The 15105-nt window shown below is 36.3% G+C and overlaps 1 long non-coding RNA gene across 1 annotated transcript in view; it reads right to left on the reverse strand.

The window, feature by feature from the left end:
- Window positions 1–15105, reverse strand: part of LOC140596080 (uncharacterized) — a 40677-nt gene that overhangs the window by 16004 nt on the left and 9568 nt on the right. Inside the window, exon 2 of the long non-coding RNA XR_011998119.1 lies at window positions 13172–13224. This is a non-coding gene — a long non-coding RNA (uncharacterized lncRNA). The remainder of the gene's footprint in view (window positions 1–13171; window positions 13225–15105) is intronic.

Here is a 15105-nt window from a genome sequence, read left to right on the forward strand (position 1 = left end):
ATTTTACATAATATTTAATGTATAACAGCTACCATCCAGATTTCAGCAGTCCCAGGGGAAAACATGTGCTTAATTTCATCCTAATTAGAAGAACTAAAGAGGTATATCCCTAGCACATAGAGCAAACTGACCTTAACATATTCACTAATCTCAACAAGCCCATTGATCAGCCTTAGATTATACTTGGTTTTACCATGAAAAACAGAGTGACCACTCTATAATGATGCTTCCCTGTCAAACCATATGGTATATCAAAAACTAATACAAGGTTATATGTCAGAGAGAGTAACAAAAACCCGATGAACAAGGAGTTGTGTGTTTTCAACCGAAGACATGTGACCATGTACAAAGCCACTGAGATAAATACAGTTGAAAAGGTGAGGTTGAATCTATAAGGATAAATGTAAATTCTGTAGAAATTCTAAGAGATAGGATCCAAATAAAAAGATAAACCTTTACAACGTGAATAGCAAGTGATTTGCACGATGCCTAGCATATTGAATGGTAGCTATTGTATCAGTTAAGATGATAGCTTTCTATTAGGGAAGATGTTTTGGTTATAAACAAAACTCAGGGGATCCCTGGGTGGCTCAGTTTAGCGCCTGCCTTTGGCCCAGGGTGTGATCCTGAAGTCCTAGATTCGAGTCCCACATCAGGCTCCCTGTAGGGAGCCTGCTTCTCCCTCTGCCTGTGTCTCTGCTTCTCTCTCTCTCTGTATCTCTCATGAATAAATAAATAAAATCTTTTAAAAAAAAATAAAAAATAAACAAAACTCAAATGGGTTAAATAAGAGTAACCTTTAGTACATATAACTAAAAATACAGTTAATAGGTTCAAGCATGTTTTTAATTAGGGTTCCAATTCCATTTATTTGACTCTACCCTTTACCAAAAATAAGCTTCATGGTAACAAAGGCTGAAACACTTCCTGACCTGTCATCCATAAAGCATCTCTTGGGGCCATTTCTTCGAGGCTTTACTCTGATTACATTAACTTAGGTTACATACCTTTTCCTGAATCTCTGTGGGCAGGAGATTAAGCTATGGCAATGTGGGAATTATGCTAATAGGTTGCCTCCAGATAGGGTTTACCAGACATGGGACAAATCTCACCTGAACCTACCAGTTGTTGCACAATGAATAGGAAGTGAAACAGAAGCTGGTAAGAAAACAAAAACAATGTACTACACAAGATATAATGAACTATCAAGATGGAACCAACTTAGATTTCTCAAAATACTGGTAAGTCATTATACATTTACTTTCCCTTCCCATTTCTCCCGTTAGGACAGATTGAATAAAGAATCTTTTCAATTGACCGGCACAGCTTCAGGTTGATAAGGAAGAGAAACTGCAACTTTGTCTACCAGGACTTATCACAGTTAAATAGGTTGATGAATGGAGGAAGCTTTACCAATAGTGTTATTAAGAACCAGAGTTAGTATTTGCTACTTGAACTTTGTCCAGAAGATCTTACAGAAATGTAATTCAGACGTTATGAATTTAAAAAACAATAAAATGTGCTTATACTTTATTGGATTCCCTGGACAGTCATTTCAGTTCTTGTCTGAGAATGTATTCACTCCTCAGGACATCAGAAATTAAGATAGAATTTGAAATAGGGCATAATCACTGCATTGATTACATATAGAGTAAATATTCTCATTCTGCTCCACATATAGTAGTTATAATATGTTCTTCTATTTTCTTATTCTACCCAATTTTAATGAGTCCTCTCAAAATCCCTTGAGATTTTAAGATTAAGAGAGTTTTCATTCATTTCCTTGAATATGGCCAATCATCTTGTCTCTTTCATGAACTCTTTTTCAAACCATGAGGACTCATGAATATTTTAGAAGAGAAACACTTGCATTCTTGCCTATTCTCAGACATTGTTTATTCCTCTGCTTTATATTTGTTCTACATAAGTACCAATTTCCTGTTTTCCCCACTCTGTGTGTTTCTCTACTCAGCTGCATATTAGACTCACCTGGGAAATTTTAATGGGTGGTGAGGGAAGGAAGAAAGGGCAAGAAAAGGGCCCCAAAACCAGTGAATTTAGGATAAACCTTATGTGGGCCTTGGTGGGGCCAAATCCTATTGCTTAGGGAGTAGTTATTATCTTGAAAACTTCTATGTAATGGGTTGCATCTGCTTGGCTATAGAAGGAATTGAGATTTCTGTCTTTACCATTTCTTCAACAGATTGCCTGTGATGCACATCATATTCTGATTTAATGCTTACTCAATATGTTTTGTGTTCTACCTTTATGCAGAGATTTTTTTGGGCTGTGCTTACCCTCTTTTTCTCTGTCTCTTATTTCACTTTGCTACCAGCAACATGGGTGCTGCCAACTTTAATTATGAAGGAATGCCACATACAGCCAAGTAACAAGACAGAAGGAACTTGAACCATGACACCATGGAATAAGAGATCTACAAAAATTTCATGTGAGATTAAGAGATAGTTTAAGCTACTGTTCGTTGGAATTTTTTGTCAATTGTTGCTGAATCTAATCTTAACCATAATGGAAAAACAGACATGATAGTGGTTGCAAAAGTCCAGAGGCAGTGTTTCCAGACTCAAAAGACCAGTTCAGCAGAAAAGTATCAGGAAAGAGAAGAAATACTGCAGGAGGATTACATACTGATGACATATACTGGGGATATAAACCGAGTCCAGAACACCATGGTAACAGGAAAGCAATGGGAAGTCCCTTAAGGATCAGGAAAGTGGTAGAATGTAATGTACTTTCTAAGGATTTGCTCTAGTTGTCCTGTGGGAAATGGAGAGAAGTGGTCTTCTTTATATAAGAGAATACAGGGAAACCATGAAAAGGTTGCTGCAGTAATCAAAGAAAGAAATGACTGAGCACAGATTAAGGTGGTGGCAAAGAATATAAAGTGGAATATATGGATTAAAAATGGACAAGTTTCTTTCAAGCCCTGATTTTCTCTTCTAAAAGATTAGGATACTAACACTTTCTCATAACACTTCTGTCACACTTAATAAAGTATGTAAAGTGATTAGAAGCATCTTTGGCAGATAGCTTAATTAAGGGTATCTATTGTCATCATTATTAAACCGATCATCTTGGAAGTAGAAATGACAGCATTTATTAACAGCTTTTTAAAAACTATGATCTACTTTGTGCTGGACACCTAACAGATGTTGTATCAACCTCTTGCTAGAGTCAAGTAGAATAAGAGCCATTAGTTTTATTCCATGTCACAGTTTCAGAGTGCATATTTAGTTTTTTAGTGACATGTTTACTACATTAACTTTTTCAACTATAGCAGGTATGAAGTTTATTTCTCAGCTCTTAGAGACAAAGAGGATATTTTTCTTTTACTATTTCTCTAAATTGAATCTCTAAATTAAATTCCTTCTGAATCTGCAGTCTTGGCCAGCAAGAAATTCAATCTCATTATGATTTGAAGAGCCCTTCTCTAAGGTTATGTGAGAGCTCTAGGGTCTTATTTATTCCCAAAGATTCAACAAGGACCTTTCATGAGTCTACACTGGAAAAGCCCTATGGTCGGTATGACGCAGAGAACACTGCTATTTTATTGGGCATCTTGGACACCATGATCCTCACCAAGTAGGAGTCGGGTCCCCGGTAAGCAACTTTCAATCTCATGTAAGGCTCTGCTATCTCTCTGAGTGCTGCATGGAAACAGGTCACTGAACCCTACACAGGAGGTGTCCTATGTAATTGGAGGACCTTTCTCAGTTCCTGAGGAGTATCTCTGGACAACCCTTCTTAGCTCCTCTATTATAAACACCACAGTTTATTTCCTCCTTGTGCTCACCTTTCAAAAAACACTCTATTCCTTTTTACTTACATTTAGTATATGCATAATACCACCATCAATTCCTAAGTGTCTGGGGATTCAGATCAGTACTGTGGGAGTAAGAAGCAGGGGCTTTTGATCATTCACCATGTGACAAATAGCTTCATCTATGGATTTATGGCTTCATTAAACAGCATCTTGGTAAACAGGTTTCAGCAAGTCCCAAGTCCTTTCACACCCAGGAGATCGTTTATGTAGGGATACCAAAGAGAGAGGAGAAAAGCATAGGCGGTAGTTTTTATTCCTTATATCTTGCATTGTATCATGGGACTATACCCATGCCTGTTCCCACGTCAGATAGGTGGACTTCATTCATTTGATGACCTATCAGTGTCCCAGGTCAGAAAAAGTTGTACCAGAAGTAATTTCTGTCAATATGGATATAAAAGATGAAGGCTGGTTACTTCTTGCTGAGAAGCACTGACCATACCATGCCCACAAAGTTCAATGAAGTAAAAATCTTATTTCTATTTTTTTGTCTTAGGAGTGGACTAAGGGGTAGGAATTCCCATTTATGCTCAAATAATTAAAACAATTCAAACAAAGGAACTTATAGCAGAGCTCTGAGAACCCAATGGAAATAAGTAATATTGGATGATTTCTTAATGCTATCTTTAATGGAAAAATAAAAACTATTATAAACCCATTTGATAGATGGCTCTTAGAGTTTTGAATCTTAACACATAGTCTCTGTGCCTTATAAAAATAATCAGCATAAAGGAGGTAATATATAAATAATATATATGTATAAATATATAATATATATATAAACACCCTAATATTTGACCAAGTATTCTCCTAAAACACACATCTAGTTTCAAATCCCACAGATCTGTTAACTCAGACATTGGGCCATTCTTCTCCCTTACGTCCTTTACTCAGACCTCAAGAGCAGTTTGGCTTCGGCCCCAATAGGTCATAAAGCAGGTCTCACAAAGGTAAACAGTTTTTAATCCTCCTTAATGGGCATTAGCTATTAATGGGCAAAACTATTTCCCTGGGGAGGGGAAGATGGCATAAGAACAGCTCAGACATTCACTCAATTCTGTAAACAACCTAAGTGTCTACTGACAGGAGAATAGGTAAACAAAATCTAGCATATCCATGTAATTGTTACATAGCTGTGAAAATAAATGAAGTAGAGTTAGTGTTATCAACCCAAGTAAATCTCAAAATCCTTGTATGAGGAAAGAGGCACATTGCAAAAAGTAGCTCACAGTGTTGACTGCATTGTAGAAGCATGCAAAACAACATTGTTTAGCAAATCATTCAGTCAGAATAAAAATATTAAGATATTCATTGAAGTTAAAAAAAGCAAAAAAATGTGATGCTGGTACCTCAGATGTATGAAATGTGGTTAGAAAGAAGTGTTTTGATTGTATTTTTATGTGACATGTACTTGGATTTCAATTAGATTCTCTATTCTGCTCACCATGTTAAAATAATACAGGAAATGATTAAAATTTAGGCCTCTTTCCTGGAGGTGAGGAAAAGCATTAGGTTAGGAGATATGAGTGCTATTACGCTCCTTCTTCACATTCCACCCTGTTGTACGCATTGTTCTTTACACCGTAGACAGAATGAGCCAGGCTATGCTTCACTGACAAATCCCAAAATATTTATGGCATAACTAGACAAAAGTTCAATTCTCATTTTTGCAGAGCAGCTGGCTTCCTTGAGGTGGTTCCACATTCCGGATGGTTTCATGTCAATGCAGGTTTATACAATTACTATGACTAAGAAAACAAGCAGGAATAATTAATCACACAAGGGATTGTGCTTCTAAGCTTGGACAAATGTCACGTAACCATCCCTCAGTTTAAGGGGCTGAAGCACCAATGTACTTCTTGTCCCCAGTACGCAGCATCCCTATCGTAGGTAATCAGCATCAACCACTCCCACCCATACAGTAACTTCTTTAATGGTTCAATAGCATTAAGAGTTAAAATGAGGAAACAGTAGCGGGGTTTCAGGCAATTCAAGCCCTTACCTCTGGTAAAAATATTTTCCTGGTGGGATCCAGGACCTCTATTCTAGCAGAGCCAAGGGACAGGAAGCACAAATTCCAAAAGAGAGTCACTTGGGGTAATACAAAAAGGGGCCAATCCTCCCTGTAAATTCAGTTCCTATTGCTATAGGTTTTAGTCATTGAGTACATAGCTTCACATATCACAGTCCATAAATCACTGTTTTAGTGTGTACAATGCATTCTGAAGAACAATCCCCAAACTACTGGTCTACTGTAAGCTGGCTTCTTCACAAAGTCCTATTTTGCTCTGGGAACCTTCAAATCTAGTCAACTTTCAAGTCACTAATAAATGAATCAAACAAGTTTTCCCAACTACATAATATACCACTTCAAAAATCCAGAGGTTTACTAAGTACAGAGTCTTTTTTACAGGACTTCAAAACACTTTACTTTTAGACAGGCCCCTGAACTGTCCCAGAGTCTCTCTCTCTCATCCTTTACTACTCATGTGTCCTACTGGGACATCAGGGTACCTTCTAATTTCTATTCAACATATCCAATTAGCATGATGTCAATGATATAGTGAACTAGGATGATATTCTGCAGAATATTAACATTGTTTTCAAACTACAGTGTTATGAGGAACAGGAGAGTTAACATAATAACCCTGAGACCAGATAGTGATTATACAGTGACTGTAGGAGATATAGCTCTCTAAATATTGCCCTTCTGAAATCTGGGCTTTCTGGATTTCAGTGTGGTTTGAATTGCTAAGTGGCAAAACCAAGCTTGCCATTTTGTTTTTCAAAGTTTTTAAGGCAGTTAACAAAAAACAGCTAACTCTGTAATTGCCACCACAATATTAATCAACACCGTCATTGTATAAGCCAATGATTTACCTCCAGTACTCTTCTCAATCCATCATCAAAGTCTTAATTATACCAGTGTTAGTCTGCACGCCAGGGGTCATATCACCCTACCACACAGTATCAGAATTACTATTTCTAGAGTCCCATCTTGAGGTCTGCTATTAAAAACAAACAAACAAACAAACAAACAAACACTACTGGAGCTATTTAGAATACCAAATATTCTAGCCTGGGCTTTCCCTACGAGCAAAGACTGAGACAGGGCTTGCATATATGTATTATATTTTGGGATATGATCAAAACCTTATAATTCTCTGCCTATGGATAGAAAAGAGTAGTATTTATCTACCAACTCCTATCCCCATTGTCTAGGCCTATCTCACAGGATGATAACTACCTCATCATCCTAGATCTGAACATTCATCAGAATGGCTGAGGATTTCCATGGGTGACCCATACAGATATGACAGAGAAGCTCTGAGGCAGAAAATTGAAGTTCCCAATGCAGCTGAAATGAGGTGTTGTCAGATTACACCTGTTTACACCAATGTCTTACAGCAGTGTTTGAGATGATGGGGAGTGGTGGGAATGGGTTAAGAGGATATGAGATAAAGCACAAGCAGAGCCAGCCATGTTCCTGGTAGGAAAGAAAGTCTAGAAATCCTGGTAGACACTAGTTTAGTCTACCATAGACCCATTAAATACATACTTAGGAGCATAATCCATCACTCCATGAGGCCAGGGACAGGATGTATTTTTTTTTATCATATTAGGTGCTCAAATATCTGTTGAGTAAATGATTAAAAGAATAAGTGAGCAATGCTGCTTATCATTGAACTGTTAATGGAAGAAAATTTAAGAGCACATCATTTTACCTACTACATGTGTAGATAATAGGACTCCTGTTAAGTAACAGTGCACTGAAACATTTTAACATGCTTTATAAAATACATATTATTTTATAATAATATGGGAACTCAGTATCCATCATGTCTTAATAGCAAACAGAGACAAAAGACAGACTCACATTTCTATAGGTTTAGTCAATCCATATTTACAGAACATAAAAAGTTAAATGACTCACTGATTGTTCTTTATCTCAAGTTAGCATGAAAGATATATTTGAAATTAAGTAGAGCTCAAGGTAGCTCACAAACTTATGCATAGGTAGTTGAGTTTTATTTTGGTTTTGAGAAATATTATGTTCTGTTCTACACAATAGTGAAGTGATACACTAGCATAATTCAAGTGCAATATAGCATTCTCCAGATCCCTCCTTACCTAATATATATATATTTGTATGTGTTTTGTGAATGTATTCACAGAGAGGGAGACAAAAAGGAATACAATAAAATAGGGTTTCAGCTTGCTCTCAATTGATTATAAAGAGTTGCCTTTCACATGAAAATATTTCAAAATTCATTTCATTCTGCAAATGATTTGAACTGCTATTTCCATTGTAGTGTTCCAATTTCTCTATCCCTTTTAAGACAGAAGCCTGCGCATCTAGGATGGCCAGGTATGGTGAAACTACAGCCATAAATAATTCTTTTTAATGAGAATAGTACTATAGGGTTAAGTTCTGAGCCAATGACCCAGAATACTGCCAATTTCTACTATTATGGCTTCCAACTTTTTCAAGTATGTGGACTCTTTTTAACTATCAAAAAATTTATCAATTATCTTCTACCCCTATACCACTCTTAATTCAGTTTTTTAGATGAAATTGCATCTCAATTGTCAGACAAGTGCTAAACATAATTGAAAATAGCACGAAAAGTATATATTCCATTTATAAGTCACTGCTTACTTGTTGATAATACAGCACTGGTTTAGGGATAGTTCTGAATCAAAATGCTTGACTTGATAATCAGATTCTGTTTACTAGAAAAGTCCAAGCACAATTTTCTCATCTATAAAAAAAAATCATGACTTACTTCATGTGCTATCATGAAGATTAAATGAGGAAATCCAGGTAAACTGTCCAGCATAGATAGCATTCTCTTAACAGTAAGAGAAATGTTAAGCTCACTTCATGTTAATGTTTTTATTAGTATGCATGTGAATCTACTGATTTTTTTAAAAAAAACAATGACATTGATCCCTTCCCTCCAACAAAATTGGGAAAAGAACACTTTTAATAAATCAATCTGGCCAGGCCAGGTTGCAAAGCAATGAAAAATGAGAACACATAGCTACAGTATAGAGAGGTATTACAAACAAATGTCTATACAGTCTTGAAAATTTTTTTGTTAGCTCATTGGGAATTCATTTGTTTTTTTTTTTTTTTCTTTAAAGATTTTATTTATTTATTCATTAGACAGAGAGAGAGGCAGAGACACAGGCAGAGGGAGAAGCAGGCTCCATGCAGGGAGCCCGATGTGGGACTCAATCCCGGGTCTCCAGGGTCACGCCCTGGGCCAAAGGCAGGTGCTCAACCCCAGAGCCACCTGGACTGCCCTGGGAATTCATTTGAAGTAAATTTAAGAATGACCCAAAACATGAGTTGATAATTAAAAGAAAAACTGTCTTTGAGAATAATCCTCACCACTTCTCCAATTATACTATAAATCAGTATCTTAGTAAGAATTTCAGATTCTTTTTTAAAGTGAACATAACAGTGTACTGCCCACCAATGCATAAATACCCTTCTTTTAGATAACCTTGAAAATGTTTATTTCTTGGGCAGCCCTGGTGGCTCAGTGGTTTAGCGCCACCTTCAGCCCAGGGTGTGATCCTGGAAACTCGGAATGGAGTCCCACGTCAGGCTCCCTGCATGGAGCCTGCTTCTTCCTCTGCCTGTGTCTCTGCCTCTATCTCTTACTCTGTGTCTCTCATGAATAAATAAATAAAATCTTTAAAAAAAGAAGAAAATGTTAATTTCTTAAATATTGTCTACATCATAGGTCATACATTATGAAGGCTACATAAGAAATGAAAGAACAAAATTAACAGCAAGGAAAAATGATGACTGTTTTCTCTTACTATTAAGCACCCTTTCACCTCGCTAAACAAGAGGGAGTTACTTCATCTAGTGTTTTATATGCCTTGTGGTTAATTCCCTGTTGTTCTATATGCAGCACAATCCATTTGTGATATTTTTGTTGCCCATAACTGTTCTACTTTTTATTTCTGTGATTAAAATCATTACAAATATTTTTTATTGTCTAGAAGGTAAAAATAAACATAGCAGAATCTCATGTCTAATTCTCCTTGGTATTCACTGACTTTTTTAATAAAAAAAAAAAAAAAAGATACAAAGCCTTAAAAAAAAAAAAAAAACCGAATGAACTTGAATGGAATAGAGTCCAGAAGGGACGCCTGGATGGCTCAGTGGTTGAGTGTCTACATTTAGCTCAAGTAGTGATCCCGGGGTCCTGGGCTCGAGTCCCACCCCAGGGTCAACGCAGGGAGTCTGCTTCTCCCTCTGCCTATGTCTCTGTCTTTCTCTGTGTCTCTCATGAATAAATCTCTAAATAAATAAACAAGCAAACAATGGGTATTGAGATGGGCTGCTCATTATAAAAATTTTCCTTGGGTTACAGTGGCTCAAACGTCCTTAAGATTATATAGTTGTATCTACTAGAAAACTACATAGCAAAAGAGATATGCCCCTTAAAACTTCTTTTTAAGTTGGGCTTGAACTCAATAATCCTGAGACCATGACCTGAGCTGAAATCAAGAGTCAGATGCTTAACTAATTGAGCTACTCAGGCACTCTGCCACACAATTTTAAAGGATATGGGATCCTCAGGTTTCTCTCAGTGTAAATTATCTGCATAAAGGGGGTTCCCTAAAAACTTTTACATCAGAAAGCAGTGATCAATACCTAACATGCAGCTATTTAAAACATAATTATCATCCATTCTATCCCACTAGAATTACACTCCATGAAGGCAAATATTTTTGTCTGCATTTCCATTATCTTACCCCAAAGTTTAGAACAGTCCCTGACCAATAAAAGTTTCCTTGAATAAAGTAATGTGTTACTAATGTTACTCAAATTACTATAATTAACAATTTAACAGTATGTTAGGAACAATAGGTTACTACTATTATAACACATGACTATAGGTTAAGCAGAGTTAGGTTTTTTTAAAAAGGTAGACTTTTTATATTGTTTTTAAACAAAGTGAGCTTTTTATTACTTCCTCTGACTTGTTATATCAGTCAACATTTGTAGAATCAAAAATTTAATACTTCTTATGAATTAGCCATAATTGAAAGAATAATGTATTTTAATAATATAACAGAAGTTATAGTATGTGTTTCAATTTCAAAGTTTTAAATTTGGCCAGATATCCTCATTTTTTCCACTTAAGCTTATCATTAAACTTGTATTATCATATTAATTAAGGTTATTAGTAAGGTTTACACATAAATCTTTGTCTACAACAACCAAAGTTCATGTTCTTTTCACTGTTCTAAAAGATTGCTTACTCCATCAGGAGAAATCCATCTACCTTATCTACCAGTGATGATGATATAGACTAGTTCAATTAGTGAGAAACACTCTGGTCTGGAGTCAGGTTTTGTATTTTAATCTCAAAGAATTTCAATTATCGTTGGTGCTCCGAGTCTTGGCTTTTTTATTTGTGAAATGATTTTATAATCTTCTGCCTACCAATGCATGAATTGTTGTCCAGAGCACATGAAATAAGAAGTGTAGGAAAAATGATTTACAAGCTGTAAGGCAATTGAAATATATGATATGGGTGGTATCAGTACTTATCTGTATTCACTTACATTAAAGTTTCTTTTTAAGAACTATGATTTTATACCAAATTTTATTTGTAGGAATGCAGGAGAGTCCTGATATTTGAGTAAGAGGTAAAAAAATAGAGTAACAAAAATAGCCAGGTTTATATCCTGCATATCCCTTTATACTATGTGGACTCCTTTTCAGAGCACATCTCACATAGAATTCATACAGCAGTACTTTGAATAAAACAGAACAGAAAGGGACACCTGCGTGGCTCAGTGGTTGAGCATCTACCTTTGGCTCAGGGCATGATCCTGGGGTCCTGGGATCAAGACCTGCATCAGGCTCCCTGTAAGGAGCCTGCTTCTCCCTCTGTCTATTTTTCTGCCTCTGTGCGTGTGTGTGTGTGTCTCATGAATAAATAAATAAATAAATAAATAAATAAATAAATAAATAAATAAAATCTTAAAAAAAAAAACAGAACAGGGAGAAATAGGTAATTGATCAGCATTCATTACACATTAACCTGCTTAGTCTCCATATTTGAAGTGACAATCAGAAGTGATCTTTCCAATAGGTAACCAGATGCCTTTCTTTAAAACAAATAAATTGGTTCAGAAATAGAATGAGAATAAATTTGTTACTAGAAAACTTTTCTTTGCTAGTTCCTTTTATCCTCAGCCAAATTAGAGTTTAGGTATGGCACCAAACAGAGTTCATCAGATATTCCTATCTTAGTCCCACATTTGAGTATTCCAAATGTTGGTTTGACTAAATTGGGCAGCAATTTGGCTGCTATTCAATTGATTCAATCAAAAGGATGTCTGAACAGCACTAATTACACTCAGGGATATCAAGAATGAGAAAAGTAACGTGAAAACTACTTGACAGTTCTGTATGGCTTGATTTTTTTATTCCCTACAACATCACAGGTGCTAATTAGACTATCCTATGGGTCTTGTTTTTCTGTGTGAAAGAACACATTGACCTAACCTAATCAGTGTAGACACAGCTCTATGTGAATGCCAATATGATCTTGTGTGTGAATAATACTAGAAGGTAAATATCAAAAAATAAAGATATGAAGCTTAAGCTCCAAACATTAATTGCAATAATTAAAAGCACTGAAAAACCTAAGACTATTAAAACAGTGAAATGTTCGTTGGAATAGATAAGAGTGAAGAATAATTAAAATGATAAGTATCAAGCTGTTAGAATAAAGGCTTATATCCAATACTTAGTCAAGACAAAATCTACTTTCCAAAGAAAGGAAGGGGTGATATAAGACTACGATAAAGTCAATTAACTCAAAAAATTAGATATTTTGCTCATTTCTACGAAGTTAAAAATTAGGTTGGTATTTTCAAACACTTAGCTTTTCTAATACTAAGATTAATTTTCATCTCAAAATCAACTTTGAGAATAGGTAAAAAGAATAATCTACCATGAAGTTATAGGAAAGTCGAATACAAATATTTAAAAATTAAAGAATAGTAATTTAAAAATATGCCAGTGATAGTCTCAATTATTGTCAATACTTATAGGCAAAGCTTTTATATTTTAGGTATTTATAATCCTGTTTATGTGTAAAGAGCAGGTAGGAAGGAATAAAAGGAAAATAAAACACCATGCTAAAGTTCCTAATGTAAGAAATCATTAATAAGGAATCTGCTTTTGGGCATTAGACAAGAGTTAAGTTTGAATTCCTCTGAATGAGGAACCTCATGAGGCAAGCCCCAGGGTTACCCTGGCTCTCTATTTGTAGAAAATGTGCTGACCTTAACTGTAACAAGCTCCAGTCCATGCCATGCCGCACAGTGGTTCCATTGAGCTGTAGAGACAGAGATGAGAATTTAGGGCAGCTGAAACACATGGAATTTGCAACATAGGGATGGGGTTGGGAGGAGAATATGCATGGGGGCAAGAAATGTGCTCTGGGGACTGTGAGTTTCCCCATATGATCTAGGACAAAGACTCGGCGTGTATGCCCAGGGCAAAGACCTATAAGCCTTGCTTGTACATAATTTTTTTGATACCAGCTTTATTAAAATAAAATTCAGATACCATGTAATTTATCTATTTAAAATATTGTCTATCCCACAGATACATGCAATAATGACCACAGTCAATTTTAGAACCCTTTCATTAACTCAAAAAGAAATGCCAAGATGCCTAAGTGGCTCAGTTGGTTGAGCGACTGACCCTTGGTTTCAACTCAGGTCATGATCTCAGGGTCATGGGATCAAGCCCATCCTCGGGCTCCACACTCAGTAAAGAGTCTGTTTAAGAGTCTCTCTCTGCCCTCTCTCTTCCCCAGCTCACACGCCTGTTTGTGTGTGCGCGCGCATGCACTCTCTAATGTAAGTAAATCTTAAAAGAATAAAAACTACTATACCCTTTATCTATTACCCCACTGCTTCCTCCATTTCCCCAAACCTGGGCAACCACTAAGCTACTCTGTCTCCTTAGCTTTGCTTATTCTGGATATTTCACTTAAGTAGAATCATGTACTAGGTCATCATTTAGCATAATGGTTTCAAGGTTCATCCATCATCCTTCATTACCAGTATTCTGTATGGATATATCACATTTTGTTTGCCCATTCATCAGGTGATGGGCAATTGGGTTGTTTCTACCACTGAGTTGTTTGTGCCCTTTGACTATTACGAGTTATGCTGCTATAAATGTTTAAATGTTTTTGTGTAGAATAAGGTTTCATTTCTCTTGGGAAGAAATCTAGGGGTGGAACTGCTGACACAGTAACTATGTTTATTTGAAAAATGGTCTGGAAATTCTTCAAAGTGGCTGCACCATTTTATATCCCCCACAAGCAGTTATAAGGGTTTTAATTTTTTCACATTCTCAACACATGATTATCCAACTTTGAGATTGTAGTCATCCGAGTGGGTATGAAGGGGTAGCTCATTGTGGTTTTAGTTTGCATCTCCCTGTTGACTAATGAGGTTAAGCATATTTCATATGCTTATTGGCTATTTATATACCTTCTTTGGAGAAATGTCTATTCAAATCCTTTACCTCCCCTGCTTTTTAAAAATTCGGTTGTCTTGATTTGTGAGAGTTCTTTCTATATATTTTGGATACAAGAACCTTATCAAATATGATTTGTAAAAATTTTCTCCTAAGTGTTATCTTTCAAGCTCTTGATAAAAACCTTTGTACTAAAGGACACTAGTTTTGATGAAGTCCTTTTATCTGTTTTCTCTTTTGTTGGCTATCATTCTGGTGTCATATCTAAGAATCCTTTGTCATAAAGATTACCCCTATACTTTCTCCTAAGAAATTAATAGTGAAATAGAGCTAAGCACTCAGTGGAGGGGGCAAACATCAGCCTCAGGGCTTCTTGGCTTGCCTCTCCTGTCCTTGAGATCCTGCCCACAAGCCAAAGCAATGGAAGTTAGGGTCCAAGTTCTCAGTGATGCTGTGCCCAAGGTTGAGCCAATATACCATCAGTGGGAGGTGGGCAGAAAAGAGGCACTTACTTTTCAGCCACACTCACCTGGAGCTTAGCCTCAGTAATAAATAAATGTAGGAGGAGAAATGCTGGCATCCTGGCCCTCTGGTGGGTAGCCCAGCCAACTGAGAGATGGTAGGAGAAAAGGAGCCCTGTGTGCTTAATTATACTTGTTTTGCTAGCTGGGAGTGAAGAGTGAGTGGTCTTGTCTCAAATACCACAGATTGTCATTTTCCTTAC

Source organism: Vulpes vulpes, chromosome 2 (assembly GCF_048418805.1).
Source record: "Vulpes vulpes isolate BD-2025 chromosome 2, VulVul3, whole genome shotgun sequence".
Taxonomy (NCBI): Eukaryota; Metazoa; Chordata; class Mammalia; order Carnivora; family Canidae; genus Vulpes; species Vulpes vulpes.